This window comes from Neomonachus schauinslandi, chromosome 8 (genome assembly GCF_002201575.2).
Source record: "Neomonachus schauinslandi chromosome 8, ASM220157v2, whole genome shotgun sequence".
Taxonomy (NCBI): Eukaryota; Metazoa; Chordata; class Mammalia; order Carnivora; family Phocidae; genus Neomonachus; species Neomonachus schauinslandi.
Genome location: NC_058410.1, coordinates 75,174,634 through 75,195,549, shown reverse-complemented (window position 1 = coordinate 75,195,549; position 20,916 = coordinate 75,174,634).

Below are 20,916 nucleotides of genomic sequence, written 5' to 3'. Positions count from 1 at the left end.
TTAATGTTAGAAAAACATGTTGAGACCAATATACAGTACCACATGATATTCTTACAAAAGTTTGGCCTGCAGTAATGAGGAATTAATTCAAGTAGCATAGCTACTTGTCACTTCCCAACAGGTAAGATCTGAGGAAAGTAGATTGAGTCAGGGCATCAGGTTTGAACTTGCCTTGGCCACAGTACATGAAAACAGGGCTAGCAGAATTTTAGGTGGAACTGTGAAACAAAGATAAGCAGAACATGTGGTCGGGTCATGCTGTCAAACTAAAGGGGCATGGAGAGGCAAACTAGATATGTTTGAGCAAAAAAGATGAGGAGATATGAGGCAAAAACTGATAGAACTGCAAAAAACCAAAAACAACCAAAAACAAAAAAATAACCCACAGGTGAATCCACTATTATAGTTGGAGACTTCAACACCCCTCTATCAGTAATGGACAGACCCAGCAGGCAGAAAATCAGTAAAGACATAGTTGAATTCAACAGCCTCATCAATCAACTGGATCTAACTGACATCTAGAGAACACATCATCTAACAACAGCAGAATACACATTCTTTTCAAGCTTACATGGAACACTCTCCAAGACAGACCACATTCAAAGTTATAAAATACACCTTAACAAATTTTTAAAAAGAAAAACCATACAGTGTATTTCCTCACACCAGAGTGGAATTAAACTAGAAACTGCTAAAAACAACAACAAAAAACCCTAGAAAATCCCCAGATGCCTCGAGATTAAACAACACATTTCCACATAACACATAGATCAAAGAAGAAATCTCAAGAGAAACTTTAAAAAATTTTTCTGAAGTAAATGAAAATGGAAATAGAACTTATTGAATCTTGTGGAATACAGGGAAAGTAATACTTACAGGGAGATTTATAGCATTGAATGCATATTTTAAAAAAAGAAGGGCGTTCTAAAATCAATACTCCGGGCTGCCAATTTAGGACATAAGTAAAAGAAGACAAATTAAATCCAAAGTAAACAGAAGAAAAGAAATAATAAAAAATAGAGAAGAAATCAATAAACTGAAAACAGAAAACCAATAGAGAAAATCAACAAAACCAAAGCTGGATCTTTGAAAAGACCAATAAAAGTGATAAGCTTCTGGCCAGGCTAACTAAAGGGGAAAAAAGAGAGAAGACACTAATTACGAGTATCAGAAATAGAAGAGAGGACATCACTACAGATTCCATGAACATTAAAAGGATAATAAAGGAATATAATGAACAACACTATGCCCACAGAGTTGATGATCTAGATGAAATGGAGCAATTCTCTGAAAGACACAATCTGTCAAAATTCACACAGGAAGACATAGACAATCTGAATAGGCCTGTATCTATTAAAGAAATTGAATCAATTACTGATAACCTTCTAAAACAGGAAACACCAGGCTTGGATAGGTTCACTAGTGAATTCTACTAAATATTAAAGCAAAAAAAAAAATTATACTAGCAGAATCTAGTATTCTCTAAAATATCTTCCAAAAGATAGAAGTAGAGGTAATTCTTCATAACTTTTTCTATAAGGCCAGCATTACTCTAATTCCAAAACAAGACAAAGACATTATAAGAAAACTATAAGCCAATATCCCTCATAAACATAGATGCAAATTCCTCAACAAAACATTAGCAAATGAAATTCAAAAATATATTTAAAAACATATACACCATAATCAACTCAGATTTATTCCAAGTGTGCAAGTCTGGTTCAAAATCTGAAAATCAATTAATGTAATCCATTATATTAACCAGCTAAGGAAGAAAAATCATGTGACTATATCAATAGGTACAGAAAAAGTATTTGACAAAATCCAACACCTATTCAGGATAAAATAAAAATTCTAAGCAAACTAGGACAGAAGGGAATTTTCTCAACTTGATAAAAGAAAAAAAAAAAAAAAACGCCTACAAAAAAAAACCCGAAAACAAACATCAGACTTAATACTACGGCTTTCCAGCTAATATCAGGAAAGAAAAGATGTCTCCTCTCACCATTGCTTTTAAACATCAAACTGGAAGTCTTAGCTAATGCGACAAGACAAGGAAACAGAAGGTATACAGATTGGGAAGGAAGAAATAAAACTGTCTATTCACAGATAAAGTTTTGGTAGAAAAACAAAGGATCAACAACAAAAAAAAACCCTCCTGTAACTCATAAGTGATTATAGCAAGTTTGCATAATGTAAGATTAATATACAAAAGTCAACTGCTTTCCTAATACTAACAAATGAACAATTGGAATTTGAAATTAAAAACAAAATACCATTTACATTAGCACCTCAAAAAATGAAATACTTCAGTATAAATCTAACAAAATGTGTACAAGTTCAATATGAGAAAAACTACAAAACTCTGATGAAAGGAACCAGGGAACTAAACAAATGTAGAGCTATTCCATGTTTATGGACAGGAAGATTCAATATTGTTAAGACGTCAATTCTTTTTGATCTACAGATTCAATGTACTCTCCATCAAAATCCTAGCAGGTTATTTCGTGGGTATCAACAAACTATTCTCAAGTTTATATGGAGAGGCAGAAGATTCAGAATAGCCAACACAATACTGAAGAAGAACAAAACAGAGGACTGCCATTACCTGATTTCAAGATTTACCATAAAGCTACAGTAATCAAGACAATGTGGTATTGGTGAAAAAAAGACAAAACAGGTCAATAAACCAGAGTATAGAGCCCAGAAATAGACCCAGAAAATATAGGCAGCTGATCTTTGACAGAGGAGCAAAAGCAATTCAATGGAGAAAGGACAGTCTTTTCAACAAATGGTGCTGGAACAACTGGATTTCCTCATGAAAAACAAAAACAAACCAAAAATTAATCTAGACACAGAACTTATAGCCTTCACAAAAATTAACTCAAAATGGATCGTAGACCTAAATGTGAAATGAGTAAAGTGGTGGGTCCTGGAGGATCCTCTGAGACTCAAGAGACAGTCACAACTTAAGTGTATAGTGCATCTGTTATTACTGCCTAGAGAGGGGTAGGTCTGGAGACAGTAAGGGCACTGACCCGACTCCAAAATTACATGACATGGAAGGAGACTCCTTGGATCAAAAAGAGCTAGAGATTTGGAGTCAGGTAATTTAGTCTACCACTGCATAGCTGTGACCTTGACGTGCCCTTCAGTTCCCTTGTTCTCATAACCATGATTATGAGGATCAAGTGAATTGGCAGGTGTGAAAGTCCTCAGTAATACAAATCACATTCTTGTGGAAGATTGAAACCACAAAGAGGTACAGTGCAGAGATGGGTGAAATAATCCACATCTGCCAAGAAAAGGGCTGAAAATGCCCCGGTTGTGGGAAAGGATATTGGGAGAAAGAGTTAGCTAGTTCTAATGAGTGATTACTTATGGAGAAGTTGGGGATAGGAAGAAGTCAGTTGTGATCTTAGGATTTCTTTTTGGTGATACAAGAAAAACAAAAGGGGGAGGATGTCCTTCAGAGACAGAACAAGTTAGGAGAGGCAAGCAGTTTTTCATGGAAAGTGGTGAGTTAGGTTTATAAGGGCCAAAGCTTAGTCTCCAAGTGGAAACATCCACTGAATAATTTAATATGAATGACAGAGACTCAGAGAGAATGAGGCCAGAGATACAGAGGTGGAAGCCATCTTCTCTGAAGATTGATAGGTGAAGACACAGGGCACCAGTGAGACCTGGAGGCACTGGACAGAGAGAGACAAGCAGAGGGCTGGGACCAACACCTCTATGGCAGACTCTGCCTGAAGTGCTCGGTTTCCTAGATGGCTGCTGGGCTGTTAAAACCAAGTCACCAGACATCCATCACTCCAAGTGCTGCGTTTTAAGTCTCCCTCCTCCAATTTAAACCTTAGCTAATTAATCAAATGAGACAACAATTTCAGAGATTTGTTCTTTTCTATACTAACCATCTCTTGTCTCTAGGCCCTTCTCCAAAGTCTTCATTGAATAGTTTAATAAGCCTGTTGGAGTTTTTACTAGCTGTCTCCTTCAGAAATATCTGCCAAGAAAAGTCTTCAAGTGTGTGATATCTAACAGGCTGGACACCTAAAGCAGTTATTGAAACAGGGCCTGTGGACATGACAGCTTGTGATAATGGCTCCAGAACTATTATTGGAAAACATTTCAAGGCTTTTCAAAAAAAAAAATTCTTTTTCTTTTTAATTCCTGGACCACTGACCTCATTAGCTCTGAGGCTCTTACCACTGTGAGAGCTCAATGTCGCACCCCACTGTCAGAGTCAACAATAGCCTGTCCTCTCTGGTCCAATTGTCTCTCAGGTTTTCTGCCACAAATATATTCACAATCCTTTACATTTCAAGGACAATGATGTCCAAAATTTGGCCAGACAAATCCAAACAAGTTTGGATTTTCTTTTATTACTGATTCTTGTTCTTTAAAACTTTGATAATTTAAAGTCATTCTTTGAGCTAACAAGGCTTTGGGGTTTTTATTTGGTTTGGTTTGGTTGGTTCCTATCCTGAGCAAATGAACAAGGCAAGCCATTTCATCCGCATGTTTCATTTCCCTGCAGCCAGGTTCACATCTATTACAAAGATATCTCAATGCCAGCTACCCAGCATCTCCTGAGAGAAGATAGATGGGCATGGGATAGGAGATGCTCAGAGGGACTGGAATCAAGCACTCTTGGCATCTAACAAGGCAATCACATGGGGACCTCAGTTCTCATCCACAGAGATAAAAACCATTTCCCCATGTGTCCCCAGTGATATCCCCATACTTCCTCTAAAGAGTCCCAAAAAGAGGGTAAGAAGCATCATGTGAAATATGATCTTTATTTTAAGTGACTCAGAGCCCTTTTCCACTTTTCAAACATTGGCTCATTATCCAAGCACATTTAATAATTTCCTGTGTGGAGAGTTGTGCTAGGCATTTTACAAAGCTAATTAAACAGACACAGTGCCTAACCTCTAGGCATTTATGATTTAAGGAAGACGAAGCCAGTGGAGACAGAGGAACTAATTCAGGACATAAAAGAAATTAAACGAGTACCACACAGCCATGTAGATGAACTACACAGTAAATGTGACACTGGTCTCTACTAGCAACAACAGGACCAGCCAGCCTGCCTGGGGACTTCTAAATGTTCTAAAATAAGTTTATTAAAGTTGATTGTGACTACTATTTATCTGTTCAATCCTGTATACTTGGAAGCTTGCCAAGCCTAATGAAAGCAGATAACGGACAATATCTTCTTGCCCCTCCATTCTGCAGAGAGAGCTCCCCAGAAGTAGATAGATACCTTCTAACGCAAACCCCGCACCTTCCTTAACTTATGTAAGCTTCAGTTCGGTATGTCTCTGCGTGCTTCACTGCAGTCCATTCTGATGAGCCTGACTTAGGGTCCATTCTGGCCTCCCTAGGCTTATCTTCCTAGAATCATCTGCCTAGCACAAAGGCCAGGTTTCTCCACTTTATTCTCGGTAACGTACTCATTTCAGGGAGGCGCTAGCTGGGCACAGTAATTAAAGTCAATGAAAGGGTCAGAGTCAGCAGGGTTACTGCTTGATATCAGGACTCCCAAGGTTCCCCAATAATTGTATTTGGATGGAGTGGGTTTGGATAACTTTGCAAACTAGGTTAGGAAAAAGAACGCATTAGACCAGGGGCCTGACAAAGAGTTTAAAAGCAGAGGGTAAAGTTCTTGTTACTGCTCTGTAGGAAAGCAGAATTACATTTTTATTAAAGTGGTCAGTTCTTCTGTGAGAGTGTTGGTTACTTTATACTGGTAACAGAGGACAGTATCCGAAACTGCTGCTGGGACTAACCCAGCAGGGCCAGCGAAGACCGGGGATCTTCCATGGGGCCAAAGCGCCAGGAGACCCCTGCATTCGTCAGTCCGCAGCCTACCCTGGTGCTACCTGAGCAGCAATACACTGTAGTCCCCATGGGCCCTTCAGATCCAGCGCTCTACTGCTTCTGAGCCTGTGTGGGACACAGGCATGTTTGACAAGGCCAGGAACCTCCCAGCAGGGTCCAGGCCCAGCCCTGCCCTCGGAATCAGCAGGGGCTGCTGCAGAGGAGAATGCAAGTCCCTGCTCTTTCTGGGACTATGCTCAGATCCCACAAACCTCCTGTTCTCTTTTTTGTAGCTTCTCAAGGGTCCTATCCCCTCTATGGTGTTGTTGACCTCCCACATACCTTGCATACTTTCTCAACGGGTTTAGGCTTTTCAAAAATCCAGAAGGTCTGCATCTTGCAGGAAACTGTGGCTTTTGGCTCAGAAACATAAACCATCCCTGAGTTAAGAAGGCCAAAAAGCTCTACTTGCTTGAAATGGGGAAAGGGAAAAAATGTAGGAAGAAGAATTATTCTTAAGAGATAGACTGGCTATAATGCAGACACAAAAGCCAGGGGCCTAACTCTGCCCAAGGCAAAAACGAGGCCCACAGATGGTTAAACAGAGAAATGATTTTAAGATGAATCTTCATGTATATAACACTTACATTTAACCTTCAAGAGTATACATTTTGTAAATTGGGGAAAACCTACATAAATCATTTTTTTTCCCAATTCACAAATTAAACTCCAGGTGGTCCAAGAATGTAGCCAAAATCATTTTTTTTTAGCATGTGGTAGATTTCCTAGTGATGACAATAACAGCAGTGACAATTATAATGAAAACAGAATGGCATGAACGGATAAAAATGTTCTGACATCCAAGTATATATATATTTCAGGTTTGCCTGGAGGGACTGTGGAGATCAAGTTAGTCCCTACTTTCCACTAGCCTTATTCCCCATGCCTAACTGTAACATGCATAGAGACTGACATGAGTTTGAGTGATTGAGTGAAATCAGACACATCGAACTTCCCGGGTCCAGTAATTAATACCTTGTCAAATAGGAAGACAGTGGTGCAATCAAGGGGAAAAGCCCAGGAGTAATTATACAGTGGCCAGGTTAGGACTCAGTGACACTGACTTATTGGCCCTGAGCTTCTGACATTGCCTGTCAAGATCGATTTATAACAGGAATGACTCATCTACCCTTCTCAGTCTAAGATCAAGTGTGTGTCCTCTGCTCAGGGGAGTCTAACTTTCTTTGGCAGACTGATGGAGTCAAAGTCTAATTAACACGATGATAAATCACATGGAAGCCTTTGCCTGTTACCTGATTCTCAGATAACCCATTCCATGTTCTACATAGCCATTTGCCTGGTCTCTGTGCCTTTCGAGAGGATCAATGCAAGGACTGCCCTGAATTAAATTACAGTGTTTCTTGGGCTGGCGGGGGGAACAGAAATAAAAACCTGTGTCTTCTGTAAAACAGAAGATAGGAAAGAAGGATAAAAGGAGAAAGGAGACATATATTGAGTATCTTTAAGATACAACTAGGCTCTCTCTGTTACACCGCTATTTGTGTTTTTCACAAGTCTGCTGGACCCAACCAAAATGTCAGGTCACCAGGTAGAATCTGTCTTGGACATAGGCTGGGAGTGCCTCAGGCTTGGCCAAAAAGGGATTATTTCAAATGTCTGAGGAACCTGTGGAGAGCAAATGAATTCCAGTAAATGTTGCAAAAATGGAGAAAAGCAAAAGTTTGTGTGGTCAATCTGTACATCCTTGTTCTACCATGTCCTAGCTGACAGACCTGAGATCAGGTCCCTGACCTCTCTAAGCCTCAGTTTCTTCATCTCTAAAATAGGGAATTAAATGGTATAATGTGGGACAGAGAATGAGTTTGATTTTAGACTCTGTGAGCTCGAAGGTCCAGAAGCACTACCAGGTAAAATGTCGGGAGTATGTTAAAACAATATTGAAATCAGGCCAAGTAAGAACTCTGCAATGGCCTCTAAGTGTTCAAGAGAAAGGAAGAGTTGCATTCTCTCACTTTAAATCAAAACCTAAAAATGATTAAGCTTAGTGAGGAGGACAGAGGTAGGCCAAAAGCTAAGCCTTTTGAACCCAAGAGTTAGCCAAGTTGTGTATTCAAAAGAAAAGCTCCTGAGGAAATTAAAAGTGCTACTCCAGTGAACACACAAATGCTAACTATCTTCACCACCACCACTAGGTCGAAGGGACTCAACAGAGGCAAGGATGAGAGAACAAGAGCCCACAGCTGGAAGCCAAGAGCTATTGTTTGAAACTTGCTCAACTAGGAGGTTCAATGGTTTAAAATCTAAAACACATTTTTCATTATAATTTCTAGGGTCAATGAGATTTATATCTTACATAAAGTTACAATTACCAGCCCTTTATCTGTAGTGTCATTTGCAATTATCTTCTCCCATTCTGTGGGTTGCCTCTTTGTTTTGTTGACTGTTTCCTTTGCTGTGCAGAAGCTTTTTATCTTGATGAAGTCCCAAAAGTTCATTTCTGCTTTTGTTTCACTAGCCTTTGGAGATGTATCTTGAAAGAAGTTGCTGTGGCCGATGTCAAAGAGGTTACTGCCTATGTTCTCCTCTAGGATTTTGATGGATTCCTGTCTCACATTGAGGTCTTTCATCCATTCTGAGTTTATCTTTGTGTATGGTGTAAGAGAATGGTCGAGTTTCATTCTTCTGCATGTGGCTGTCCAATTTTCCCAGCACCATTTATTGAAGAGATTGTCTTTTTTCCATTGCATATTTTTTCCTGCTTTGTCGAAGATTATTTGACCATAGAGTTGAGGGTCCATATCTGGGCTCTCTATTCTGTTCCATTGGTCTATATGTCTGTTTTTGTGCCAGTACCATGCTGTCTTGGTGATCACTGCTTTGTAATAGAGCTTGAAATCCGGCAACGTGATGTCCCCAGCTTTTTCTTTTTCATCATTTCCTTGGTGATTCAGGGTCTTTTCTGATTCCATACAAATTTTAGGATTGTTTGTTCCAGGACTTTGAAAAATGTCTTTGGAATTTTGATCAGGATGGCGTTGAAGGTGTAGATTGCTCTGGGTAGCATAGATATTTTAACAATGTTTATTCTTCCGATCCATGAGCATGGAATATTTTTCCATTTTTTGTGTCTTCTTCAATTTTTTTCATGAGTGTTCTGTAGTTCCTAGAGTATAGATCCTTTACCTCTTCGGTTAGGTTTATTCCAAGGTATCTTATGGTTTTTGGTGCTATTGTAAATGGAATCGTTTCTCTAATTTCTCTTTCTACTGATGCATTGTTAGTGTATAAGAAAGCAACTGATTTCTGTGCATTGATTTTGTATCCTGCCACATTACGGAATTGTTGTATGAGTTCTAGTAATTTGGGGGTGCAGTCTTTTGAGTTTTCCACGTAAAGTATCATGTCATCTAGGAAGAGAGAGAGTTTGACTTCTTCTTTGCCAATTTGAATACCTTTTATTTCTTTTTGAGTCTGATTGCTGTTGCTAGGTCTTCTAGTACTATGTTGAACAATAGTGGCGAGAGTGGGTATCCCTGACGTGTTCCAAGATCTATAAAGAACTTCTCAAACTCAGCACCCAAAAAACAAGTAATCAAGTCAAAGAGTGGGCAGAAGACATGAACAGACACTTCTCCAAAGAAGACATACAAAGGCTAACAGACACAGAAAAAATGTTCATCATCATTAGCCATCAGGGAAATTCAAATCAAAACCACACTGAGATACCACCTTACACCAGTTAGAATGGCAGAAATGGACAAGGCAAGAAACAACAAATGTTGGAGAGGCTGTGGAGAAAGGGGAACCCTCTTACACTGTTGGTGGGAATGCAAGTTGGTACAGCCACTTTGGAAAACAGTGTGGAGGTGCCTCCGAAAATTAAAAATAGAGCTACCCTATGACCCAGCAATTGCACTCCTGGGTATTTCCCCCAAAGACACAGATGTAGTGAAAAGAAGGGCCATATGCACCCCAATGTTCATAGCAGCAATGTCCGCAATAGCCAAACTGTGGAAAGAGCCAAGATGCCCTTCAACAGATGAATGGATAAAGAAGATGTGGTCCATATATACAATGGAATATTACTCAGCCATCAGAAAGGATGAATACCCAACTTTTACATCAACATGGATGGGACTGGAGGAGATTATGCTAAGTGAAATAAGTCAAGCAGACAAAGTCAATTATGATATGGTTTCACTTATTTGTGGAACATAGGCAATAGGATGGAGGACATTAGGAGAAGGACGGGAAAAATGAAGGGGGGTAAATTGGAGGGGGAGATGAACCATGAGAGACTATGGACTCTGAGAAACAAACCGAGGGTTCTAGAGGGGAGGTGGGGGGGGATGGGTTAACCTGGTGATGGGTATTAAGGAGGGCACATACTGCATGGAGCACTGGGTGTTATACGAAAACAATGAATCATGGATCACTATATCAAAAACTAATGATGTATTGTATGGTGACTAACATAACATAATAAAATAAAATTAAAAAAACAAAATAAAGTTATGACTAATTTAATTTTTCAGAAATTCAGTTACACATCCAAAACTTTCACAAATTCCATAAACAAGGTGTTTATAATTCTAATTGGATGAAGTCATACTTCATATCCCGCTATTACAAATGTTATTTGTGACTCGATTTTACTGTGTTTTCTACATAGCACTATATATTTTTTTTAAGAGTAAACAATTCAGCACTTTATAGAACAAAGCTGAGTTTATATAAAACAGCTCAGTCTTCAAATACAGGATGAGACTAAATTTAATTTTGGCCAGGTAGCATGGGAGTAAATCACTCCCCAGAACAAAATGGAGAAATAATGGAATAAAGCCTTATCATTAACATGGATTTTTGAAATAGTGTCTAGAGTCAATCAAGATCTCAGTAGTATTTCTCAATTAAAATAGTAACTTACATGTCTATGTCTATCTTTTTTAAACTGGGGTTTGCCTTAACCATTTTTAACTATACAGTTCAGTAGTGTTAAGTACATACACACTTTTTGCAACCTATCTCCAAAACTCTTTTTATCTTGCAAAGCTGAAGCTTTAAATCCTTTAATCAACTCTCCATTTGCCCTCCTGCTAGCCCCTGGCAATTACCATTCTACTTTCTGTCTCTATGGTTTTGACTCTTCTTGATACGTATCTCTCGTAAGTGAAATCACACAGTATTTGTCCTTTTTTGTGACTGGCTTACTTAGTATAATGTTCTCAGTTTCACCCATGTTAAAGTATGTGTCAAATGTGATTTTTTTAAAGCTGAAAAATATTCCATTGTATGTATATATCACATTTTGTTTATCCATTCATCCATCAGTGGACACTTGAGTTGCTTCCATGTTTGCTGTATAATGAATAGTGCTGCTATGAACAGGGATGTACAAATATCTCTTTAAGGGGCATGTGCGTGGCTCAGTTGGTTAAGCCTTTGACTCTTGATTTTGGCTCAGGTCATGATCTCAGGGTCGTGAGACACAGGCCGGTGTCAGGCTCCTGCTCAGCACAGAGTCTGCTTGAGATTCTTTCCCCCTCCCTCTCCTTTCCCCTCTGCTCATCACCCAACACACTCTCTTTCTCAATCAAATAAATAAATTAATTAAATTTAAAAAAAAAAGAGAGAGAGAGAGAATGCTTACAATTCTTTTGGGTATATACCCAGAAGTGGAATTGCTGAATCATACGGTAATTTTATTTTTAATTATTTTCAGGAACCACCATACTGCTTTCCCTAGTCTGCCATGACTCTTGCCTCATGCCCCTCCTCTGAAGCCCCACTATCACCCAACTATGTCAACCTCATTACCTCTCCCCTGCACAACTGCAAAACCTTCCAAACTCTTCTCCTGTTCCAATCCACTGAACATACTACTGCTAGGTTAATCTTCCTTTAAGTGAATTTCTGAGGCCGTTTCTCTGCTAAAACCAACAAACAAAAACAGAAACAGGAAAACCTTCAATGGCCTTATTACCTGCTAGCTGAAGCCCTAACTCTTTGACCAGATTTTCAAGGGCAGTCAAAATATAGCTTCAATCCATGCTCCCATCAGACCCTGCTCTAGTGTGTCCTTCCCTCTTTGCTGTGCGCCTGCTATCTGCCCTCCTGTCCACATTTGCTCCACCTGCTGAAACACCCTCACCCCTTAAAAATTATTTCATTTGGCACTTGCACTGAGTAGTCAAAATGTCCCTACCAAATCTGAGTGTCTATCAGCCTATGATTCACCAATGTAGCTTCCATGCATCCATGTACCTGTCCTCGGAAACATTCACCATATTCATAATTTCACAGTTAATGTCTTATTCTCCACTACACTAAAAACCTTAAGGACAGGGAAGGGATCTAATTAATTTGCTGCTACAACCCCAGTAGGTTATACTGCTAGGCATATAAGAAATAGGGAAGAACTGATTGTTGTTCAATACTGAAGGCTTCATATTTTCCTAAACATGAATTCTGCTTTCCCTTTTGAAATTCCAAACTCTTAGAACTGAATCAAATTCACAAATGGGCCCTCTGGAGATGATCTGAGGGTTCTTTATTTAGGGCCTAAGTTACCCAGTTTGACTGTATTGATCATACCAAAGAGATAATGGCTAAATATCTTCCACTGGGGCAATACAGTCAGACGTCACTAGATTTCATATTGGACTTTCTGCAATTAGCTCCTTTTCCCTTAATTATAATCATTGTCTTCCACATGCTCTATGCTAATAAATAAATTATGATTATCTAATATTAAAAGGATCTCATGGAAATAGATTTGAGGACTATTATTCTGTAGGCAGGGCATCATTATCTCTGTGAGAAGTTTAAAACTTATCTCCTTTTTAATTGGTTTGTTTTTTCACTCTTTTCCTGCTCTGTTGGACAGAGTACAATAAAAAGAATCACTACTTTTGCCAGGGAGAGACAACATAAAAATAAGTTAAAATAGGAGACAACACTACATGCATGGTGCAATTTTAAAGTAAAATTATAATACGTAATAAAACTCAAAATGAGTTGCAGCTGTGGTTTGAAAATCTTAAATATATTATTGAAGAGAAAATTGACTAATAAACAATCTCCCACACACTAACAAATCAGTGTACATATGCAAATAAAATTAATCCATGCTATAAATGCTAAAAAGAAATCCGTAAAACATGTAGTAAGCTGCCATTTTCCCAGAAGAGTTGGAGGAGAAAGCCGGAAGAGCTCCCATCCTATTGAGCCTGGGGAGGGAACAAGAGGAGGAAGAGATGAATAAGCCAGGGAGAGGAAGGTGGAAGCAAAGCAGGAAGTGGTATTAAAGTGAGCAACTAAGAGAAACCTAAAGGCCTGCCAGAGAGGAGCCAGGAGGGGAGAACAAAGGTAGTCAAGAAGACACAGTTAGGGGAGAGGTGCATGCTCCTACATCCGCGCGGTTAGCACTTTGGGCTGGGAATTCTACATTTCTCTGACTGTGAGCCTGCTCTCGTTTTACCAGCCCAGAAGCAGCATCTTAAAGGTGGTGAGCCAGGCTGTACTTGCCTGTCCTTTACCTCCTATTTGATTATAAGCTCCTTGAGGCCAGAATCTGTCATTGACTCATAACTGTACACACTCCAACGTCAAGAACTTGCACACCATAAAGTGCCTAGTGTGCGTTTAAAAAAGTAAGAGATGTATGAGATACTACAATATCCTAGAGCCCACACTGAAGTATTAATTCAGATTATTCTGTGCTCTATAACCAAGGTCTTCATGGATGCCAACTTGCTGGGATAGGTCTGGTTAATGCCTGTCCCAATATAGTCCCCCCTTTCACTCTCAAAAGTACCCAGATTTGGAAGATAAATTTTATGGTGGCTCTAGTCATAACACAGTGTGAAAGGTGATTTCTACAATTCCCTGTCAAATTGCTTACTGGTGTTGTCTCTGATCAAAACAGAGAATAGACTATGCAAATTCATATAGCAAATACCATGACTCTGGATTACAAGTACACAAATTTATTTATCATTATTCTGACATTAGCAATTTTTTCTAGAAAAAGTATTTTCTAAACTCAATGAGTATGTATAGCTATATAATGATTTCTATCATCAATTTTCTCCAGTATGAATGTACAGCAGAAATGTTACTACCTTCAAGCTTCTGGAATATCAGTATAATAATTCATTAAATATGGGGCCACAGCTATATTGGAAATTAGTTCTCTATATATGTATTCATACACACACATACACACACGCATGCACACACATAGTTGTGGGAATGGGAACATATTTTGATGCTCCCAGAAATATAAAGAAGACTTTGTAGCATGGCTGTCTTACCTGACCATGACTTCACTGTTGGATTTGCTTAAAAAGATAAATAAGAGTTAAATTTTACCTTTTCCAAAAACATTTTAAAATTGCTTTTAAACGCATCTTACTCGGTGCAGCACTAGTCTATGCCATGTCATTTGTAGGAGTTAGAAAAAAATCACCTCTCCGGATGGACCAAAAGGGCCATAGGATCTCAAGTAGAAAAAGGGCCCTTTTCTCCCAGCTGAATTTGGGGCTGGATCACAAGCTGGATTTCATCTGTTTGCTCCTGCAAATGTGAGTCATGGGCCTGACTGTAAAACTAGTTTTTCCCACTTTACAAAATAGATACAGTTGCATAAACGTTGCCAGTGAAGTAAATCACCATATTTTATGTCCTACTTTTTTTTATTAAAACTTTTCAAAGGTGTCCATCTGAGAGAAAAAAAGCAAGCCTCATAATGTGTGTGTGTGTGTGTGTGTGTGGAGGTGGCAGGGAGATTCCACTTTCAGAATCTCCAAGTTTAAAGAAATGTAACAAGCATTTGATAAGATCCTAAATCTACAATTCAAATAAGTAAAAACTTATGAATTAAAAATAGCTAGAATGCTTTTATTTTCATGATTGCATGCCAAAGACCAAAAGATTATGAGAACAGACCAAACTAAGCTTAAAATTCTTTAGTTTTTAATTAAACCTCTAAAAAGCGACCACATGAAAACATGCTGTTCTCTTATATGGATCTCAGATCCAGCTTCTCAGCAGTTGTGGCAGGAAGGTGGTTAAAATAATAATGCTGATGACGATGATGAATATTAATAACTTATTGCAGGACTAACAATGCACAAAACCACAAATGGGAGAGAGTGTGATTCAGAATGTGGCAGAAAGCAGCAGATGACAGAGTGAGAGCCCCAAATCCCCACAAGAGTCACAGTCGTAATGGAGCTCAACGGTCACCAAAAATCTATGGCCGAGAGGATCCCCAAATTCTGAAAGCATGCTTTGGTAAAGGAGAGCAAGCATTTCCCTGATTTACGACCCATGTAGGAGTGCATTTGTATGCGTCCAATACCTGGGTGAGGAGACATACTAGTAGCTTTCCTCATGCTATAATTGCAGCATAAAAATAAAACCGCCAGACTGGCCTTAGCATCGATGTTATCACTGGAGTGGTACTGTGTAAACAGTATTTTTATGTACTCGGAACTGATCTGTCCATTCTTTATTTCCACTATCACAATGGCCCCCAAACCTAAAAAAAAAAATGCTTAAAATGGTATTGTTTTATCAAAATACTTGTGATTTCCTAGAATAAGAGAAAACCATTCCACATCTTGATGCGACATTTTTACTGACTGGCGAACCAAATAATTCCAACTGCACTTATCTGTGAGGAATGCAATCTAGAGAGTGCAGTCCTTAAGGAAACATTGCTGGGTGAAATGGAAAGAAATCACTTCATTAACTGTCCTTATCATGGAATTTCCTTTTGAACCCAGACTCTTCCATGTACATTCAATCTGAGATTTATTTACTCAACAAGATTTTGAATGGATTTGTTTAAAAAAAATAAGCAGAGTGTTTATACTAGTCAGCCCCTATCACTTTCCATTAAAGATTCTTTTCACAGTTTAGTGTATCTCTCGGTAGATATTTACACTTTGTGACTAGATTCCATTTCCTTTGTTGTCTCTTTTCTTCATCCTAGTACTTTGAGACCATACGACATGGTTAAATGTAGCTTTCCTTCCTCACCTCCACATCTGCCATTACTGGACAGCCACTGTGCCAAAGCATATTGATTTATATGTTCTCCCCAAAAGACTTTAGTTCCAATCATAAACCTTCAACTTAAAACTAAGCTCCCCCTTCAGCCCACATAATACCTCAACACCCAGTTTAGGTGCTGGTCCTGTTCTTTGCAATGTTTAAGACACATTCTAGATGATTTGGACCCATTCCCTGTGAACCAATTTCCATAGTGACTGAAAAGAGCACGTCCTCAGAAACACTGGTACCAACAAATAAAGGAGATCGAGAGCACCTTTTAAGAGGTCAAGAAAGGGAAGTTATAGCACAAAAATAAAATTAAGTACTAAAATAAATTTTTTCTGGGGGGCACCTGGCTGGCTCAGTTGGTAGATTATGCGACTCCTGATCTTGGGGTCATGAGTTCGAGCCCCACATTGGGAAGACGGATCACTTAAAAAAAAAACAAAAAGACTTAAAATAAAATTTCCTGGGAAGCCTGTAGTCTCTATGAGGAGTCTTGGACAGAGAGTGGGGGCAAACAAGTTAAAAGCAAAGGAAAGGGAACAGGAGTATGCGCAAACACTGCTCTGTACTTAGAATCCGCAAGTGTAACCTGTCACTACTCCTTATAGGGACCAAAGGCACCCACATTCTGGGTCTAGAGCAGCACAGCTACCTTTCAGCCAGCAGACCCTATGAAGTGAAATGCCTTCTTAACAAGAAAGACTGTTCAAACAAACAAGCAAAAGAAATAGCATTATTTATAGGACATAATCTTGGCTTTTATCTTTTGGCTCAGGATGCTCTTTATATGTCAATATAAGCGTGCAGAACAAAATGCCACTCACTGAGTACAAAGTCAGTCTTTTAAATCTAATTTTCATTGACAATAAAGTATAGGTATTCAATTGGTCACTAAATCCAAAGCTCTTTAAGGAGAGTGACTAAGTGTTAATGATTGCTACTGTGTGTGACAGGTGAATGAATGAAGGCATGGTGACCTTTTCCAAAAACTAGAATGATTGATACATGATGGTGAAAAGTGAAAACTGATAATAAAATAGCACCATTCACAGAGTGCATACTTTGTAATAATGCTATATGAAGGTCTAACACAGTGTCCCTGCAACCACACTGTGAACACCAAGATTAACCTTGTTTTTCAGATGAGATCATTAAGGTTCAAAAAGGTTAGGTTACCTGCCCATATCATATAGTCAGTTAGGGCAGAACCACAATTACAAATGAGGTCTGTCTAATGTCAGATCCTGAGCCATAAGCCCCACAAAAGTTTGAAAAGATAAAAATAAGCCTTCTCAGAAAGGAATCATGCAAAGGATGCTTAGAAAACTGGATGTTTTCATGTCACTCCTCATCAACTAATTATTTGTTATTTATATTGAATCTACTTTCAAAAGGGATTTGAGGCAAATTCCTGAATAGAGGATAAGACAGATATATACATATACGTGTGGATAAATGTGTAATCATATCAGCTTCTATAATGAATGGGTGGGAAACAAAGCTGATGAGAACAAGCCTTTGATAGAGGGTGGTCATGGACAGCAAGTCATGACAAACACACAAACCTGCTTAGTGTTGATTTAATCCTCCTTTGCCCCACAATACAGCAAAGTGTGAAGTCATTAAAAGCTCAAGCTGGGCGCCAATCCGGTTGCATTCAAATTCTGTGCAGTTTCATGCCAGTTTGTTAGTTTCTCCCAGTCTCAATTTCTTTGTCTTTAAAAAGGAAAAGACATTAATTATAGTACTTTCCTCAAAGAGTTGTAAATGAGAGAATCCCACAAATAAAGTTCCTTGCATAGCCCCAGCTCATATATAGGCACTCAAACGAAAAATGAGTGCTGGCAGCAGGAAATGCTACGAACAGAATCATTGAGTAACAGCAAGAAAACCTGTTTCGACCACTCCTATAATTTCCCCCTACCTCCTTCCTCAAAAGCAAATGTGGAAATTACAAAAGCTCAATCCAAGGAATGCTTCTTGATGTGAAGTCTTACATTAGTGCTAAGAACCTAGTGAAGCCACCAGAAGCAGAACAGCAAGGAAAGAAAAAAAAGGTTCCTGTAATAGTAATGCCCGTGATGCCCTTGGAGAGCTGAGGCGTTTATTAGGTGTTCCTTTGGAAGATGCTAGGAAAGATGATTAAAAATAACAACAAAGGATCACTAGATCCATTGGTTCCTGTGAGTACAAGCCCCAGGCAGTTCCTGAGCCAATTAGAAAGGCTGAAACAGCGAGGTCAACAGAGGGTCAATTTGTATCCAGGAGCCAATAAATAGATAATAAATACATTGTTCTGGAGTTTCTTGGCGAATGTGGTTTATTAGTAAAAGGATGAACAATCTTTAATGAAACCTAGGTTTATTGACAGCAAAAGGATCCCTGGGAGAAAAGGTCCATTTCCTCCCCTGAAAGTCCATGCATTTGTGTGATGGTTTTGTTGATTTTTCCTACACGGAATGTTCTTCTAATGAATAACTCTCCAAGGCATGTGTTTTATAAGTGATCTGTTATCCCCCCCTTTATTAATCTCTTAATCATATTCTCTGGCTGTGGAGACTTTGGCATTGAACTATATTGGAAACCATTGAGTTTGTCTAAACATCATAGGCAGTGAGGTTAATTCCACTCGTGAAGATTGCTTTGGGCAGCCGAAGACACAAATAGAACTAGATGTGTATTTGATGCCACTAACCTTCAAGACAGGGGCATCTAATACAATTCATTAAGTATAATTGAAATAGAAATCCTACAATGAGAACGTAACAAGGAACACTGTGTAAATTGACTTTTTGAAGTAGATCCTTCCCTCGGTGCACATATTCAGCCCCCATTAATTTTAATGGACATAACTTGCTCATATATCAACTGAAAGATTTCACCTGCTTCTGTGTAAAACTGGCTGCCTAAAGAAAAAGATGCCCATGAAGAAAAAGTGAGAATGCTCGTAGAGAGTGCTTGGATAATTGAGTCCAATCGCATTACAGATAATTAAATATGTTACTGCATTGAATAATAAAGGAGAAATTATTATGAAATGAAGCCAATTGTTGTTGCTGCTTTAAAAAGAAAGCCCCTAGGAAAATAAAGTTGAGGTCGGGTCGTGTGTAACATGGACTGCTTTCCTACTCAAAATCCAGTGCTCCAGCATGAACTGTGAGCTGATGGTAGAGACTCTCTTATTCTCCAGCACTGTATACAAGACATGAACCTGCCATACAAAAGGTACTCTGCAAATACTTGGCAAAATGAAATGGACTTTCTATTGTTTCTTAAATTCTCTTCCAACTTCCACACCTCTGGGCTTCTACTCACATTGATCTCTCTGCCTGGAATGTCTTCACACACTAGCCCCAATCTTCAATTGCTAAATTCCCAGCCAACTGATGAAGACCCCATCCAATGTTAGGAAATTTTTCTTGATTTTCCCAAGTGAATGATGATAGATCAGTACAGTCCCAGAATCCCATTACACTTCTAAAACTTAATAAAGCCCTCAAAGATGTTTTATTTAAATTAATTATACTTATTAATATTTATCATATTAGAAATTAAAACTAGGGCGCCTGGGTGGCTCAGTTGGTTAAGCGACTGCCTTCGGCTCAGGTCATGATCCTGGAGTCCCGGGATCGAGTCCCGCATCGGGCTCCCTGCTCGGCAGGGGGTCTGCTTCTCCCTCTGACCCTCTTCCCTCTCTTGCTATCTGTCTCTCATTCTCTCTCTCTCAAAGAAATAAATAAAATCTTTAAAAAAAAAGAAATTAAAACTAAAAATGTTTAAATATTAATTCATTAAAGCTAACAATAATAAACTCATTACATTTTGGCATAAGTAACAAATTTTTTGTGAAAAATAACTATTTCCCCCCAAATCATTAATAGATTGGCATTGCTTTACAACTTACAAATCTCTTTCATGCTTGGTTTAATAGAAGACAGACAGCTGGATTCTCATATCTGCTTCTGCAGTTAATGTAGTACAATATATTGTTTGAAACATCTAAAGAAAAACTAGCTTCTCATGATATGTAGTTGGAAAAGGGAGGAGTATTTTGGTAGCCTTTTCAGATAATTGTGGATATTTTTTTTTTGATGCTCTACCAAGGGGTAAAATTTTCTTAAATGTTAGTTTCAATGTGGAATCTGAAACAATATTAATGAATTTTTAATACTGTTAAATTTTTGTTCTATTTTGTACCTGTTTACCCATGCATGAATTTTTAACATTATGCATTCATCATTTGAAAATTACTCATTCATTGAGTTATGCAGAATTTCAAAATATTCAACTCTATAATATTTTTAAAAACCACATATCACCACCAATCTCATACAAAAGCCTTCAACTATTGAGAAACTGTCAAACTCATGAAAAGTTTTCCAAAATTCCAATTTCCACTAGAAAGTTTGAGTCTTATCATTGACAACAAATACTGTCAAATTGTTTTCTTTGAGGTGATAAGCTCACAATTCATTTTGAGAAAATGTCTACCAGATACTCATGTCTGAATAATTAGTTTGTTCGTCAATCATTCCTTCTGGTAAAATCACAGTGCCATGAAAAAAAAAAACCAAACAAACTGCTAACTTAGCTCACAACAAAAACAACTGGGCAAATGTTTTTCCTAAGATGACCATTGTCCTTCAATATTCCATAGGAATTCCCATTTCATCACATAGGATATTAAAAACGCATGTATGCAAGGATCAAGATTTTATAAAATCAATAACTTTGACTGCCTAGCAAAGGACATTTCTAGGTAAAACTAGCATTTTGTTTTATCGTGAGTGTGTGGCAATTAAGGAATACGATGAGTTCTAGCACAATTGGGAGCCACTGTCTTGATTTCTGCACCAGCGTTTTTACCCGCCATTGTTTTTGGGCCATCACTACAAGCGATACGGTGAAAGAAGCAATACCATTTTAGGATTATTTTGAAGTAATTTTAACTACATGGACCCCCTGAAAAGATCTTGGGGAACCCCAGGGGCCAGTGGCCAC